We start from the raw sequence: 18978 nt of genomic DNA on the forward strand, positions 1-18978 counted from the left end.
CACACACACGCACGTACGTTGAAAGAGGAGGAAACACGTAGCGACACTGTCATCTACTGGACAAAATACGGAACAACAGGTGAGATATTTGATTAACTGAATTTAAAAAATAGTGGATTTACTCAGGTAACCTGCTGTAATTAAGTGCAATTTTGAGATACTTGTGGGTCTATTAGATTCATATTTTATACACATTTCAGTTAAATATTGTACTTTTTACTCCTCTGTATTTATTTGACGATAAACCAATAGTTACGATGAGAAAAAAACAACAAACAAAAACAAACAACAAAACAACCCCCCCCCCCCCCAAAAAAAACCCCACCCCAATAACCCCGAAACAAAACAAAACAAAACAAAACAAAAACAAAAACTTAATATACGTAGAACTTTCCCAAGAAATTACAATTACAAAGTACTATAATTATGCAGACGACACACAAATTTACACAACCGTATCACCAGGGGGACTATGGTCCAATAAAAGCACTGAGTAAGCGCATTGAACAAATCAACAATTGGATGTGCCAGAATTGTCTTCAGTTAAACAAAAATAAAACTGAAGTGACTTTCTTTGGAGCCAAGGCAGAACGATTAAAAGTCACCACTCAGCTAAAAACTACAAACCAAGCCAGAGGTCTTGGTGTCATCATGGACTCAGACCTGAATTTCAACAGCCACATTAAGACGATTACAAAGTCAGCCTACTATCACCTGAAGAATATATCAAGAATTAAAGGACTTATGTCTCAGCAGAATTTGGAAAAATTTGTCCATGCATTTATTGTCAGTAAACTTGACTACTGTAACGCTGTCTTCACAGGTCTCCTTAAAAAATCGATTAGACAGCTGCAGCTGATTCAGAACGCTGCTGCTCGAGTCCTCACTAAGACTAAGAAAGTGGTCGGATCTTTACACTGGCCTCTGGTCTGTCAAAGAGTTGATTTTGAAATACTGCTGTTGGTTTAGGGCCAAAATACATTTCTGATCTGCTGCTATGTTATAAACCACCCAAACCTCTCAGGTTGTCCGCAACATGTCTACTTTCTGTCCCCAGAATCAAAACTGAACATGGAGAAGCAGTGTTCAGTTTTTATGCTCCACATATCAGAACAAACTCCCAGAAAACTGCAGGTCTACTGCAACTCTCAGTTGTTTTAAATCAGCTGAAGACTTTTCTTTTGCTGCTGCCTATTATTAAATCAAATTTGATGCTTTCAATTCATTTTTTGCACTGCATTGTGACCTTTATTCTCATATTTTATCTCTTATTCTATTTTAGCTTTTTTTCATTTTCTATTCTCTTAACTCTTTAATAACTATTTTAGTTTTAGTTAAATGTCTTTTTGTGTTTCTTTTGCACTTTGTCTTAATGCTTGTAATGTTTTATGTAAAGCACTTTGAATTGCCTTGTTGAAATGTGCTATACAAATAAACCTGCCTTGCCTTAACAGTAAAAAAAACCAATAAAGCAGTTAAGTAAAAGGTAAAAATGCTAAAAAAAAAATCACATTCAAAACATGTAATGAGCTTAGAAAATATGATGCATTGTTATAGAATAATTAACCCCCATTATATGGAGCAGTTTAAATGAGCTCCATCATAATCAAATAGTATATTATACATAATATTATAACACTGACTACTCATAATATATTTTGTGTATTGCTACTTCACTTGAAGGTTTTACTTTCACTGTGCAGAATGATGTATCTGCAGAGTTTGACACTAGAAAGCTGTTTTCACATTCATCTGCTGAAGTTGGAAAGTTTCGTACGAACATGATTCTGACATCACAACAAGTCTGAAAGCCAATCACAGTCCAGTATGCAACTTACACAAGTGGGATGTAGAAACTAAAAGTGGGAGACGATTTTAGAGTAGATTTTATGAAATAAACAAAATAAACCGTTCGCACACTGCAGGACTCAAATTTACATTTCAGCTGTTCAAGCTGTTTATTTTGTTTATTTCTTGATTTGCTCACTTGCAGCCCAGCACCTTCCCTCTCTGGTTTGGATGTGTGTGCACACTGCTATCAGAGTAAGTTTTGTGTCCAGTAATTAAACTTTTATAATATTTCAATAAGCAGAGATTCAGAGATGCAATTTTAAGAATCTTTAATAAGGTGTGAAAGTACATCTTGCTAGTGATACATATTTAACATTTTGAATGCATGTCTCTTACCTGCAGTTGAGTGTTTTTCCATTGTGGTGTTGCTTTTACTTACAGTACGTCAGTGATGTGAATACACCTCAAGGGATTATTTTATGTCAGATCTATCTATCTACCTAGTTACAATAACCTGTATAATAATTACTCAATAATATTTAGTGTTTAATAACATAACATCAACATTCTGCATTTACTAAAACACATAAATGAGGAATAATGTGACTCATCAGAATATTTTCCCATATCTTTCAGTCAACACTGTTCTTATGTCAAATCCTGTCTCTCTGGTGGAATTTGAAATATAAGCCCCAGCTTCTTGACCCAATCAATACCTATATTTCCTCATAATCCTGCTCTCACATCTCTCTGTATAGTAAGATACTCATACCTTTAATAAGCCATGGAAATCAATGGCTCACAAATTCAGCCTGAACCACTTGAGCTCGTGGTCACAGAGATCAATTGAGACCACGGTTATTTCTCTAATGAGCTATGATATCAGTGTGAACAGCACGACCCCATCCTCTGTCTCACCTCAATCATTCATGTGACCCTTGAATCATCCATTTAAAACAACTGCAAAGCAGCTTGTTTATTTTATATATATAGTATGAAGATATGAGGTATTGGGATTCTAAGTTTACAAACGGTGTGAACAGATTCAATTTGTTGGTTGTATTTTGCTAAAACCACAGCTGTGATAGGAGAGAAACTATGTTGGCCTATTTATATGAATAGACTATGGAATATATTAGTGAGTATGAAGGATAGGAGATGATATAAGAAGCTACTCAAGTTGGTCCCTTGTCAGAAAACATGGTGTGAAGAGGTGTGTATGCTGAAAGAAAATATCAGCACTGGCATGATTACAAATTTTGTTTTTCAGTGGTTTACAAAAAAATGGACCAATGAGATGTGGACTAAGCCAAATTGTCTACATGTTAAATGTAAAGGTTTTTGTTTGGCATATAATTATGGGCAATGAAAATAAAATAGTTTAAAAAATCAGTTCAGGAGGAAAGAGTCTATGTGTGAAATGTCTGAAAACCAGATGTTGGTATTATAATAATGTGCAGGACAGGCTCTGACATTTATGTGCATTAATAAGATACATGAAAATGACATGCACTTGTATGATTAGATAAAGATTATTAATCTTACATTGATTATTTACATAAAAAGACACTGAAATAAAAGACGACTTTGTGAGTCGGATTTTTTTGCGCTCACAGATTATTTAGAGAATACCGGGATTGCATTGGTTGTTTTTTTCCATATTACCAGTTTGTAGGTTCTACTACATACTGATTATAATGGGTGTAAAGCAGATATTTATTTTCTGTGATAATTTGTTAGTTTATTTTCTTTCTTGTGAATGTGAGTGCTGAATTCTGAAAGATGCTAGTGTGTCCCTTGTGGAATACTACATTGATGATATGACATGAAAATAACTAATTTATTTATTCATTCATTCAGTAAATCATGCATGCATTTATTCATCTGTGTAATAATCACCATATCTTTTAATAGCCGTAATACATGTTGTATCATAAATCATCTCATAAACTCTCTTCAGTTTGTCACTTCTGCCTGCATGTCGTTCTCTCAGTCTTGTCACTGTAAGCCACTTAGTTCTCTGTCTACTCTGATGCATGGCTGCCCTTTACACCCTCAGGCCAATTACAGCATAAATGACACTGACCAGAGCTCAGTGGCACGTCTCATTATCGGTTCAGAGCTCTCATGAAGAAGAAGAAAAAGGTGATTCAGCCTATTTTTGGGACGCAAACATTATTCATTTAAGAAAGGAAAGAAATCTAGTTACCTTATGTAAAATGCTTTATTAGCTCTAAAAACTGTACAAACTGTAACTGATGCAGACGAATACAAAGTCTGTGGGCAGTGGACTGTGTACACACCTTGACTATAAAATAGCAAGTCAAAATTATACATAATGGAAACACTGCAGGGAAATCCAACTTACAAACGAGCACAGAAGATGTCAAGTTTTCTTATTTGTCAAGTACCTGAAGGTATTGACTGAATCACATTATTCAAAGCATTTATTTTCATGGGACTGAAATATTTTGGCCACTAGGAGATGCTATAAGGCCCAAGGCAAGGGAAACTGAATCCAGCCCTGCAGACTTTAGTGGAAGCAGACTTTGGAGTGGTCGGGATCGGGAGTGATACAGACAAGATGTAGGAGGACATGTAATGTAAAACAAGATTGAATAGGTTGTGAAATTCACGGTTGGAGCTAAAAAAAAAAAAGCACATAACAACAACCTTGATGTTGTATTTTTAGCCAAATTGCATTGATAGCAGTGATATTACAGAAGACCTAACTGCTTTTAGTATTGATGATTTTAGATGTATACTTAAACTACACATTTATGTGGTTTAAAGCATCCAAATAAAGTCGTACATGACCTACTGTAGGGAGATACCTGTTTCTGTCCTTATTCTCCCACACAATACACCCCTCAACCTTTCAGCGTGGTTCTTTTTGACCTTTATCACATCATCTGCAGTGTCTTTTTGCTCTCCACTCCACTGTATCATGCTTTTGTAGACAACGCTGTTTGAATAACAAGACTATCTCTGGGAAGCGATAACTCCTCTCCTCTCCTATCCTCTTCTTTCCTCTCCTCTCCTGAGGTGATGCATTGTGGGCAGCAGGACTATTCTAATAGACACACATGGTAATTACAGTAGTGGGAGGCAGCAGACAGTGGTGGTCCAGGGACAGCACAAAACTATAAATCACAACTCCTGGTTCCGTCCTCCTGAGCGTAGCCGATCACGCTCAACCAAAAAGCAATTCGGCCAACATGTGTTTGCACATTTGTCTTCATCAGCCACTGGCTTGTTTTGGCCCCCTGCGGCTGAATTTTCCTTTCCCGTGGTAATCAAACATGGACTTCTTCTCAAGTGTTAGAGTCAAAGTCGGCTATATTAGGAACAACAATTAGCCACACTTGAGATGCAGCAAGAGAAATGATTCTACATAAGCAAAATGCAACTGAATGGTGAAGAGGTTATTTTGTGTTTACGTTGAACGTTATTTTGATGAATATGGCTTGCTGAAGTGAAAGAAACAAACAAGAATGAAACTACAAAATGCAGGAAAAAGATAATTTATGTAACCTTCAAATCAAATATCAACAAAAACATCACCTAGTGTCATTTTAAATAATGTTCTTTTTGGAGTTAGCGTGTCTAAATCAAAGAGGTTGCAATAGCAAAGGTGTTAGAAAAGTAGGCAGTGATGTTGACTCAGAGTACAGTGTGTGTCCTCTCCTGCTTTATCCGTATGGACAGCTGCCTGTCAGCCAGCTGAGCCCATGTAGCGGAGAGGTGTCTGCTGAGGAGCTGGTGTCAGCAAGGTGAGAGCAGAGCCCAGCTACGCTGAGCTGAGCTGAAATGGATGCAGAGGAGAGAGCGTCTCCTGCCTCTGAGGGACACAGATTTTCAGCGAGGAAACAGAGACTGCTGGAGCAGGAGACTCAGCCAGACAGAACATGAAAGCCAAGAGCGGCCATGACACATGATGGACACAAACGCAGGAAGAGAAGCTGCCTCCTCCTCCTCCCTTCCCCCCCCCCGCTCGCTATTCTTCTCCTTCAGCAGCGCTGCAGAGAAACAAGACCCCTGGAGAAGAGGGGAGAAGGGAAAAGGAGAGATGATGCCTGAATTGCAGTGGCTCCCAGTTGAACTCTGGCGCCCCTGTAATGTGTGGTCTTTGATGTTGCCCGAGATGTTTAGAGAGATACAGAAAGCTTCAAAGAGAGCTTCATAGGCTACTCATAGCATCGTGGCATGTTGGTTGGAAAAAAGGAAACCCAGCAAGCTGCCAGAAATCCACATGCATCTTTCAAGAGAGACCGGGGGTCAGGCAAGAAGACAGCTGAAAACAATAGCGAGAAATGAAAGGTGACATGAATTGAAAGGTGGATAAATAGCTGCAGGGGAGGATGGAAGTTTGTTGTCAGTATAAAAGGATGCGATGTAGGCTTTTGTCTTGGAATAGCTGCCAGTTGGTTTAACAAGGCTTGGCAGGCCAGTCAATAGACTGTCAGCCATTAATGTCCACATTTCAGTGACACTAACACCATGTTTAAGACTGATTTAAACATCCAGTGAAGCATCAAACCCTGAAGGATAAAAATGCTACACACCTGGCTGATCAGTGAGCAAAATGAAACAGATGCATGTTTGTCACGTGTGTCTCACAGAAATGGACCCGTATAGAAATCAAACTGTATGTGACACTTCTTTCTGTGTCAGCTGCTTCAAAGAATAAGGGGAAACAAGCTAAGTGGTTTAAGGTCACACAGAGTCAGGAGTTTGTCTGACAAAAAACAGACAGATCAGAAAATATTGTCAAGTCAAATTCTTCGGAGAGGGACCAAACCTTTCATTTTCCCTGTCTGCAGTGGGGATGGATGTCTATATGTGGAAGAGGACCCACATCCTTTAATGGGATGGTGTTGAGTTGTAGTGACGCAGTCAATGCCACCCCCTTACCCTATCTCCAGCGATTCCCTTGTTGTGGCTGTTTGTGATCCACCTGGCCCAGCTGCAGGCCACATCTGCAGGCGTGATGGATTTTGTCCATAGGGGCCTCCTCCTCCAAATGCCACTGTGACTCACCTTCCTCTGTTTCAGAATTCGCTGTAATCTGACCTGGCAGCTCAGCAGTGTGCCACAATTTACTGCCTCGGGCACTATCACAAACAAACCTAAACAATATACTAAATAAATAGATAAAACAGAGTATGAATGCCTGTACATACAGCATGACAGAATTACAGGTTACCATCTTTTTCAGACAAGGGGAACACTGGTGCCTTTTCTCTCTCCTTCCCCATTTCCTCCCTCTCTCTCTGACCACAAGCGGCTTGCAGTGAATCAGATGTAAACAGGGTGATCTGAGACCAAACTTGTCATCTCACAGCTTCAGAAATCAATAGAGCCCAACATTCTCCCTCTAATCTTGGCACACGTGTGGAGCGAGCTTGGGCCTGAAAAGGAGGCAGGGAAGCAGAAAGAGGAAAGAGAGAAAGAGAGGTGAAAATGGATGAAGGGGAGGTCTGCCCGGTGAGAAAATGAGAGACGGAGCTGATCAATTCAGATTACAAAATGAGAGGCTGAAGTGAAGGGGTAGATTTACCCAAATTAACAAAAAAAAAAAGAAAAAAAAAAGAAAATCTCACCTACCTCTAGTGGTATGTAACCATGCAGACAGTTTTTGGTTTAATTTGTGCAGGATTGTGGACAAATTGTGTTCCCATGACAGTTTTCATTGGAAGGATAAAACCTGCTGACAATGAAGTCTGTGGCTGATTCAGAGACAGACTGTTTTGTGGAAGGATGCTGCTGTAGAATTTTTTTCAGTGTCATTTTTCACTGCTGTGAGCACCACAAAAGAAATCCCATTCGCCTTCATTGTATTGAGGTGGAGGCAGAAATCTCAAAGATGGATATCTCAAAACCTGGACAAACAAAACCAAAACTATCTGCTTGGCTAAATGCCACTTGCGTGCAAATAATGTGGTGATCTGATCCCTTACGTGAGAAGTACTATCTAGCCAATCAAGTGACATACCTGCAGCAATTCAGTACATGTTGTAAAGACGCAGCATTCAGCATTTTGCTGTGTTTGAAATCCTGCACACATCTTGTTTTGCTTTATTGGCCAGTTACTCTGTGTCTCTCGTTTGCCGACTTGCTGTTAATAATTCTTTGCCTTTACCACCCTAATTAAAATAATTTCTTTGCACCAAATGAATTCCCATCCCATCTCTCCTACTGCTTTAGAACACAGCTACCCCACCCTGTTGAACACCCTCTATCATATCTCACTCTGTCTCCGGCCTTTATTGACTTTATCAATAGGCTCTCCCTTAAAGGAGGAGTGGAGAGGCTGTTTAACAGACCTGAGGAAAGCAAGAAACAGGGATTGTGAAAGGACAAGAGAAACAGAGCAAGAGGGAGGCGGAGAGAAACTGAGAAAGAAAAGGGAAAAGACAGAGAACCAGGAGGAGGTGGGGTTAGAGGGAGACGCTCCACTGCCTGGCTGACAAACAGAGGGTCCCTCCAGAGCCAGGCAGATGAGAAGGAGAAGAGGAGAAAGGGAGAGGGGTGAGAGAAAAGGAGGGGAGTTTGATGTGGGCAGTCAACCCCACCACCCTCCAACAGCCTTCCCTCCCTTCTTCCACCACCCCCCCCCCTCCAGCAGAAAATCTATGCCTGCACTCTTAGTATTCCTCCCATCTCTTGTGAAGGCTCTGCGGAGGGGAGAGCAGACAAGTGGACTGCTAGTGAGGCCCTGGCCAGCCGTGTGTGATGCTAGCTGGGAGTTTTTTTTTTCCGTCTTCCTTTTTAGGATGGGGTGTTTGCTCAGGGCTGACAGGACAGTCAGAGCACCAAGCCACTTGAAAACCTCCACCAGGGACCTGAGCTGGACACATCCTCCCTGTATACCTCCTTTTCTTCACCCCTCCCTCTTTTTTAAAAAAAACCTGTAGATAAGTGGGTCTACTGTGCTGACTGCCTATTCTCACACTGAACCTGAGTGTATTGATGACCAAGGAGGGCGCTGTGATGGGGCAAACAGTGCAATAAAGATGTCTTCTTGATGGCGGCTGCACTACTCATTATTTCATTATTCATGAATTACTAAATATGGTCAAGACCTGCTGAGACTTACATGACTTGTGGATATGCTCAACATGACAGTGAACCACACTCTTTTGTGTGTTTCAACCCATTAACTACAAATTTGTAAAATTCATCATTGTCGTTCATTTTCTAATGTGTACCATACATTTTTAGACTGATTTCCTATCTTACAGGAAGCCGTTGGTTTCCATTTATTTCATTTGTACAGTGTGAAAAGTGAACCAGCAAAAGCTTAACAGGTCTTCTATAATAAGAAAAAGAGAAATATTTCTCACCTTTTTTTGACAAAGCTACCCACCCTGATGAAGGCAAGATGGCTGAAAAAGTTAGGCGAAAAAAGCTCTTTGTGCTGGAGAAGAATTGTGCAACGTGTTTTAATTTCGACATACGCCTTGAAGGTCACACAGGTCTGCAAAGTTTGAAAAAGCTGCTTCACATGGTACTGCAGCTAGACCCATTTTGAAAACTCCTCTTGTACGTGCATACAACACACACTTGAATGTTAAATGCTGGTGTGGAGATCAAATCCAGGAGACTGAGACTAAAATGAAATTTTGGTCATATTTTACATCAAAACAGTTAAAAGTGTCCTTTTTTTTTGCAAATGCATCTCTACACAGGATACCTCTAAAAACAAAAGAGTGACAAATGGTCCATAATGATGGATTACCAATCTCAAGCAAATCTCAAGCTTCTACACGTTGGTATTTCGACATAATATTGATATTTATGGGAAGAATTGGCTGGCTGAAAAGTAGGGAATCAGTCCAAAACATTTTCAGGTTGTAGGTTTAAAAGATATGTTCACATTTTTCAAAGTCTATATTAAAGCAACACTCACAAGCCCATATGTACACTGAAATACTGTGAAGCAATCCCTTCCAAACCAGATTCCATTGTAAGAGATGGGGGACAAAATCCAAAGTCTTCACAAAGTACTCCACAGGCTGCAGCAGTCACAGTTGGTCAAATGAAATTCAAGTAGCAGTTTTTAGCATAAACAAGATTATGGTGACTAAAAACTGTTTCATTGTATATGTGGGTATGAGAGTTTTGTTTAAAAACAGACTGGAAAAAAATAGATAAAATATATTACAGACAAGCACACAAAACAACTTGTCCAATCCTTAAGAGATGCAAGGCTGCCAGTTCAAATTCCCAGGACACATTGCAAAATTTATGGGCCAAAAATTAATGACAAAAACTCTCCTGCTCTGTGTTTACCGTCAACATACCCTTCAGCAAGGCACACCATTCCCAAATGCTTTGGTGTTGCTCAGCGGCAAACAGAACAAATGTGTATGTGTTTGTGTGCCAGTGGTGGTAGCTGTATAACTGAACTGGTAATGTGGAGCAGAGAGTGTGTGCACAGTTGACCTTTGCTGGATAAATAAAGTTAAATAATGGTGCTGCTCTGCTACACAGTTGCCCTGTCTGAGTGATTATTTTATCTGTACCTGTATTTACACACAGTTAGCCATTGCTCCCTGACAAAAAATACAGTGCTACTGATCATTATGTGTATCTATAATCTCCATTACCAGTTCTATATCATGACACCATGGATAAACCACAGACACACAAAGCTTTGTTGTCTTTAACATCCTCTTCCAAAGTAGCCCGTTTCTCTGTCACCTTGAGCCTGGTTCGTCATGCTTGTGTGATCGCTCTAAAGGTCACAGCTTGTAGCTACTGTCATTAGCTGTCACTCTCCCACACTCCCTCCCGCTCCCTGCCTCTCTCCTCCTTCAAGTCGCTCTCTGTCACGCATTTCTTTCTTCGGCTCTGGAACACAGATCAAAGTGCCATCCTTAGTTGGACTTTGAAGGTTAAGAGCAGAGAGAGGAGATCCCAATGCAGAATGAGCCTGCTATGTGTCCGTGTGCATGTGTGTTATCAGATGTGCAGACAGAGCGAGTGGAGACAAGCTGATCAAGGTATAGCTCTGCTGGGAGCACAGTATCTTTAAGTGTTACAGCATATCAGACAGTTTGCCTGTTGCAATTACAGTCGTGTTTGAGATGGAGTCTGTGGCTATGTGAGGATCTGTTCTACTGCCTGAGGGGAGAGGAGGAGGAGAAGAAATTTGTTTTTCAGCACTTCAACAGCTGCTAATCAAGGTCGAATATTCAAAATTTCAGTTAGAGCATCGATTAATTGTATTTTTCATCAGGGACAGTAGCACAATACTGTTTTCTGAATACAAACGCTTAGTTTAATGAACCGAATTCTGGTCCAGCTTGTTGCTGGAAATCAAACTGACGATATACGACAGGAACAATGCTGACGTGTCTCACATTCCACCACACACAGCGCGATCACATGTGGTTAATTGAAACATGTTTGAGTGAGAGAATGGAGAGAAGGAGGAGAATAAGTAAAGAGACAGCAAACACAGGTGTGGCATTTTTATCTGTTGGGGAGGTGAGGGGTAATCACGGCAAACTTTAATCAGTTCAGATCAATTATTCATGGTCAGGGGCCTAGCGAGCTGATTTCTAAAATGCCCCTTCTCTCTCTCTCTCTCTCTCTGACAGCCCTGTATGAATTATTCAGACTGCATTTACACAAAGAACTCCATCTCTGATACCTGATCAGTCAGTTAGAAACATTATGCAACAGGGAATGTCAATTAGAAAATGGGAAATGGTTCTCCTGATATGTGCACAATAAAAAGGAAAACAAAGCCGCTCGAGGAGAGGCAAGAGGATAACATACACCATGTGAAGTCTAGAACAACCTCAAACTTCATGTTCTTATTATTCATTGAGAGAGGAGTTCTCAGCTTTAATGGGCTCAACCCAAAGTCAAGATTGTCCCTGCACCGCGCATCCACTCATCCATCAGTTTATCTATTCGCTAAGTGAACTCCACCTACAATGTGAGCTGCATCAGACTGGGGACTCAACCCAGCTCCATGTTCGAGCTTTAATCATTTCCTTTGCAACTCCCTCTTCCAACACCCTCCAAAATCCTTCTTCCAGGCCTCGCTGCTGTCACAGAAATTTCTGTAATAAAAACGGATTCACAAAGAGCAGTTGTCTTTTACAGTTTTATTCCACACACTTATACATAAGGGTTAGGGTTAGGGTTAGGGTTAATTAGTTAGACAGGGAGACCCCGAACAAAGTCAAGCAGTCACATTTATACCTGCAACATCACATGTCTGAGTCTCAACTTGAAGGTGGAAATGAAGCCAGACAAAGCAACTGCCAATAAATGTCAAACTACACAATAACACAATTTTACCTCTGCATTCTTAAGCAGCGGTTTGAACAGGTCAACAGGTCAAGAGTTTCCATTACACACATCTAAGTTAAAATAAAGTATAAGAAGTAGAATTTTTCCATTACACTGCTTATTCAGAATGATGCTGTCCGCCTCATTTTCATCCTCATCAAATCACCCCTGTCTCCTTCTTCTTGTGCAGACTGCCTCTGGCTGTTTGTAGAGAAATTAAAAACCTGGTGCTGTTGTAAAAACTCACACTCCCATAGCTCAAGGCCAAGGCTATATGCATCGGCCGCTGCCAGCCATTTAGCTCTCCTTTCCCTGGTCATCTTTCCACATGGTCACTGCTCCTCTTCCTGCTGGGTCCCCAAAGGTACAATGACCTTCCCTCTCTAGTCTGAAAAGCAGAGTCACACCCCATCGTCCACCATTTGCTGAAAACTCATCTTTTCAAGCATCTCCATATCACCACAGAATAAAAAAATAACTGCTTCTGTTTTTTTCTGCAACAAATCTGTACAGGCTCTTGGCACGTCAAGGAGTTTAGCTCGGAATTAGATTGTCAGCCAAATGCCAAATTGTAAGTGAAAGGAAAAAAGCATAACAAAACCTGTGGTGTATGCTACAGTTATCATACATGCTTCTTAATTATAGGACTTTTGAGGACATGCTTCCCCAGAGGTCACTCTGAGAACTCACTAGGACAATGACAGAGGGGGTAGAGGGATGAGTGTACGGTAGAGAAGGGGTGGTCAGGCAGAGAAAGGCAGATAAATAGACAGTGGAGAAACGAGAAAGTGTAATTCTTGCTTGGCACAATTTATCATGCCGGCCCTGACAGCCACCAACCATAAGTCACCAAATAATCACTCTCAATAATTTAGAGGGATCTCTCGTGTCCTCCCTTCCCTCTGCCTGCCCTTGTAACGCATTCCCGTGACATGAGGTCAAACCACATGCCCGGTGACGCTCTAAACTCTTCATAAATGCAGTTTGACCAGACCAGGTTTGACTTGCCTGACTGTATCGCTGCGGTGCATGACAACAGGTTAGAGGGAGGTGTGGAGGGAAAAGCGAGACGTGTCGTTCATTCCTCCCGGTGTTTCTTAGCGATCCTGCATCTCACCAGCTGGACTAATAGGCTATCACAATTGACATCTCTATGGGAACATCCCACTGCATCACTAATACACAATTCACTGCTGTTTCCTTACATTCCAATAATATCCTCCTGTATTGTGGAGACACTCTGTGGAGTCATGCCTGTTTTTGTGTGTCTGTATCTTAAATTTCCACGTGTGTAGTTTTCTGAAGACCACAAATCAATGCTCATTTAGTCAGTGGATATGAATTCTGCGGTTAGTTCAGGGGAAAAAGTTCTGGTGGTGACATGAGAAATACAAAATCTAGATTGCAGGATGTGTGGCCAAAAATACACATGGGGAAGAACTGAAGGATAATTGAACAGGTGATGTGGAAGACTTGATCATGATTGAAAGAAATTATGAGGCAGATAAATGTATCATTCCTCCAACAACATGCTTCTTGGTTGGAATAGCCGACAGTCCATTCATCCTCGTCATGTTGCTGTCAGAGCCCTGCTGCAGACGAGTGATGACCACCCTTGTCAGACCAAGCACTGTCTGTCTCCCTCTGAATGATAGAAATGTAGAGTGTGTCTGTAAGGAAGGACGGATCAATTTCTTTCACTCTGTCCTCTATGTCTCCATGCTTTCCTTGTCATACCTCAAAAATCACTGTAATCTCTCCTCCTCCTGAAATGGAAGATTTGGATGTTTTTATTCCCATCACTATCTGAATCTTAATCCATACTTTTCATACATCGGTAAGGTTTTGGCTCTGACATCTGTCCCTGATGTGTGGCTGTGTGTCACTTCTTGACCTTTTCTGTTTGTGTGTCCATCATCTCTTTTGTCTGTGACTGCTGGCTTGGGTGATCATGTGTGGAGTGTGTGTGTTTATTTCACAGCGTGGCACAGGAGGGGATCGCCACCAACTTGGGGATGCTCTGAAAATGTCATTGTTTGGTTGCGCTCTGCTTTTAGACACAGTTTATACAGCGCTGATGATTTTTCTTCCCCACGTGGCCTTCTGCTTTGTCTGCTTAGAATCAGGAACGGTAAATAAGTGGTAATGGGAGTGAATGGGAGGGGAAGTCAGCCAATGTCTTTCTGTCATCACTTTGGAAGGTTGCGACCCTAAAGCACGGTGGCACAGAGCTGCTAAATTATTCAGGCTGTGTCTCAAGCCCTGATCTCTGGAGAAGACGGGCCTGTGATTGCTGGGAGCGGACTGACTGACATTTGCACATGAAAATCGCCTCTGTTTCCCCCAAACACCCATTCTGCTCAAAGAAAACAATTGAGGGACCCTGGTTCTGTGTGAGGGTGTTGTGGGTAGTGGTGACTACCACTGAGGAGTGTTTGGGTGGTGTAATTAGAAGAACACCGCCGCCACTTCCTCAACAAACAGCAGTGGAGGCATTGCTTTTATGACGTGCTGAACACTGAACAATCTGACTGCATCAACATGTTTGTACATGCTTGTAAGTTCTGGAGAAACAAACTTCTCCTGTGTGATGAAATTTGAAACCAGGATAAATGAATATCCTAAAAGTGTCAATATAATGAGCATAAACGCAGCTTGAAAACTGGAGTGGCACAGCAGGGCCTAGGGGACTGGCTTACTCATAAATCATCTTTCTGAGTAGGGTCAAGGGCCATTTGACTGAGACATGGGCTGAAATGTAATTTTAGTTATGGGAATATTTTCTTACCAATAATGCGATAATACAGTGTGCATATCCCAGCATAGATATTGATTAAATGACAACAATTTGTGTACACAGAAATTCCAGATAGCTGGGATTAATGCAAAAAAAAAGAATCAATGTGTTCCAAAGGACCACTGCATGTTATCTCAGTGAATGGCTGAACATATCTATAATGATACATCATGTTGTACAAGGTTTGCAGGGCCAGCAAAGAGCATCATAACTGTTCTGTGATTGCATATCGAGATTTGTTTTATTACAATTTATTATAATCTTCGGTAGATTGCCACCAGAACAGTCCACACAATACAGGTTGTTGACTGTTATTTTGCCAATTAAAGCTGGAGAGCTTTTGATTAATCAGACTCCTTCCAGAGTGCTGTTAAAGTGAGCAAGCAGAAGAGTGTGAGGGAGGAGAGTGAGAACATCCCTCTGTATGCTGGACCATGTCTCTGAGCTGAAGGCGAACGGAGCTGGGGTGAGGGGTGGGAGGAGGTGTGGGGGGGTGGGGGGGGGGCGGGTGGGGTGGGGGGTGCAGGGGATAACAGGCCCTGCTGGAGGAGGAGGAGAACACAGCTAAAGAGAGGGAGGGCGAGAGAAAAGGGAGAAGGAGAGGGTGGAGCATTGGACAGATGACAAATTGTGATTAATAAATGTAGTTCAGGACGGCAGTGTGGAGGGTTGTTATTAATAGAGAGAATTAGAGTGGCTGTGCAACTCAATCTGTGCACTGTCACTCTGCATCAAGCCCCATAATCAGAGCCTAATGAAACAGCACAGCACCAGGATGTAGACACATCCACAACTGCACGTGCTGCTTACAAATATACACTTACTGTACGGTAAGCACACATGCTCAGGTAAGTCAGGGAGAAAATAATGCATTTCATATTAGAGTGCATGAGCAATGTGACACATGGGCTAGTGGGCCTGAATAAACAAACTTCATATTGATCTATGAATTATCTCGCTAAAAATGTGACATATTTTCTATGTGGCCCGACCTCCATTTCTTTTGTTTTATACACCACGATATATCTCACAGGAGCCTTATTGTCAAGGGTCAAAATGTACCAGATGTATCTACATTTACATGTTATGCCTCGTATGCAGACATGACTTTAAATGCAGCAATGTGGTTGTCTTTCCTCAGCTGTACATTTCTTGTAGATTCGCTGGTTTTAGACTTGTCCCAAATCACCTCTTTATATCCCTAATGACCTCTAAATTGATTTACAAGAGAGTAATCTACATAGCAAAGAAAGGGAGCTTGATAGCTGGATTCCTGTCAGTGTTAACCGTGGAAGACGTGAGCAGTGGCCCCCCTGGGAGTGGCGGCCCTCCGGCAGCTATATGTGCCTCTTGGGGACGATATGCCATCATCCCTCAGAGCTGATGCTCAGTATGTGTTGGTCACACTCCCTGCGCTTGTGTGGATTGTGCGACGGTGCCACTCTCTCAAAGCAAAACACAATATGTCACATACCTGTGTATGACGTATGAGACATATATCACTGACTGAGATGGTTCAGCGCATTATTACTCTGCTCGCAAGAAAGATCGGGTTTGTTTTGTGCCATGCATTTCATAAATTAGAAGAATTAAAAGTGTGGAGTTATTTAAATGTTGCTGTGGATGGCTGAACTGAAGAATTAGTATGTCTTTAGGGAAACATGCAGACAAACCAGCCATAGCAGAAGAGAAATATAACATGAGTAATTTGGCCATAAATAAGTTCCTGCTCCTCTCTTGTTTACACAGAACAAAAGAGAGAAAAGCTAGATCTCAAATTATGCAGGTGTTTGCACAAAAGACAGAGATTTATGCTTGGTGTATCATAATATATGAAATTAATTATTAAACAAGCTAATAACTCAAACAGCCCAGTACTAATTCTCCTATATGACTCTTTTTGCTATTGGTGACAGTAGAGACTGTGTGTGTCACAGTGCAGTTAGAGCAACTGATATGATAACGCAGTTGCACTGAATTAAAGACACACATTTCATCAACATAATGCATAATGTTCAAATATTAGGTAGGTGTGAATACTAAGGGGAACAAATCAAGAAGAGAATAGGGAGAGAGGGGGAGACAGACAGCTGAAAGACATGCGCATATTTCAATATTAATCACCTCAGTAATATTTTAACAGGCTTTAAAAATCCAATCCTGAGCATATTGCCTCTGACTGTTGGCGATGATTATCTGCCCCATGCTGCTTAGGACCTCTGAGCACTGTTCTAGTGGGCCAGACTGACTGACCCGCAAACTGGGACTGACACAGCATTTAACTTGTCCCTGCGCTGCTCAGCTCTACCAACATTTCCCGATGGAAATATCACAGGCCATCGCTTCCCAAACTTTCCACGCCCTCCACCTCAATTTCCCACTAAATCCAACTCATCCTTGGAAAACCACCTTAAAAGTCTGTGATTATCCGCCTCTCTATGTCTGGTGGGATCAGGTCAGATGATCCCTATATTGCCAGACAGTGGTCATCATATTTGAGGAGAGGGAGGTCAAAGAGGTGGTGGTTGATGAAAATGGGGTTATCAATACTGTATGTAGACCTATTCCCCTTGCTCCGGCCATTAAACTTTAAACTTGCAGATCTGCGATCGTGCCTGTCAAACAGGTGACACAGGTGATGTTATGAGCTAAAAATCTACCCAGGATGTTCCTGAAATTAAAGATGATCACCAGTGAATGTGAAATGGTGGTAACTAAAATTATAGGAAACATATTTTAGCCCACATGGTACCACATTGTTTCTATATTGTCATTGCATCAGTGAGAAAATGTTGGTACAAGAATATAAAACATGGCCTTCCATCACTAATGGTGGAGAAACCCTTTGTATAGCTACATATATCTATATGTGTGCATGTGTGTTTGTGTGTATGTATATGTAAGCCATAGTGCAGGCATTACATGTGTTTGTGTGCAAGGTTTTAGGAAAAAGAACAGCACAATGTGTGGGGCAGGGTGTCTCACTAATGAGGCTTTATAGCTGTGGGATGCGAGTCACACACACAGACAATGGTCTGGGGAACATTTAGTGTCTCCTCTCCATTCCTCACACATCATGCCGAGGCAGCTTTTACTTAGTCACCCTCCTCTGTCCTCCCTTCCCCGGCACACGGAAGATGAAAACATCTGCCTACGTTTTGCAGCACTTTATCAAACATTTGGCTTGTAAAGAGTTTGCCTCTAACAACAGGTGAATGTCAGGCTAACAAGACACAGATGGGAAGCAGCGGTGCAGTCCAGCCTACGTTTTAATCAGTTTACATGGAAATAAATGTACAGTTTGTTACTGGATCACAAATAATAATAAAAATTAAAGGATAAAATTAAAAAATCAGGAGAGAAACACTGTAGGTTGGCAATAAATTCAATATTCATGAATTTGGCTGTGTGGACTACAGTTTTTATTAGAGACGTGGAAGAGCAGAGAGAGAGAGAGAGTGAGAGAGAGAGAGAGAGAGAGAGAGAGAGAGAGAGAGAGAGAGAGAGAGAGCTAACAGGTGTCGACGAGGACTGCCCATGGACCAAGCACTGCAATAGGCGATAGCCTACAGTGGACAGACACTGTAGATGGGAGCGTCAGATTGCCGCGCTTCCCTCATTTGGAATTGCGCCAAAAAAGTGTTCTAATAAGTATTTTCTGGGCTTTATTTTCTCAGACGTTAGCGGCATTTAAACTCAATTTTCTACCTAGACAGAAAAGAGGGGATTAAGCGCTGATTAGGAAACTCTCATCACTTTCCTGGCATCTCCTGCGCGCCCGTCGGCTCTCCAACTCTCCATTTGGCACTTCAGCGGTCCAAAGTCTTCAGTCATTTTTGTGGGACGCGGAGAGGACTGATGCACAGAGAATTTTAGCCTATCTTCCCGAAATAGTTTTGGATTATAAAGAACAGATGGTGAGTTTTTAAGAATCTTCCTATTTCTTTTAGCAGTTTTAAATATAACCAGAAAAATGTTCACGGCGTTGTAGATAATATCCTATTTTTATGTGATTTATATCACATATAATAAAAATAAAATAAAGGAATAATTCTGCTTATTTCTAGAAAACATTATTG

Source organism: Thunnus maccoyii, chromosome 4 (assembly GCF_910596095.1).
Source record: "Thunnus maccoyii chromosome 4, fThuMac1.1, whole genome shotgun sequence".
NCBI lineage: Eukaryota > Metazoa > Chordata > Actinopteri > Scombriformes > Scombridae > Thunnus > Thunnus maccoyii.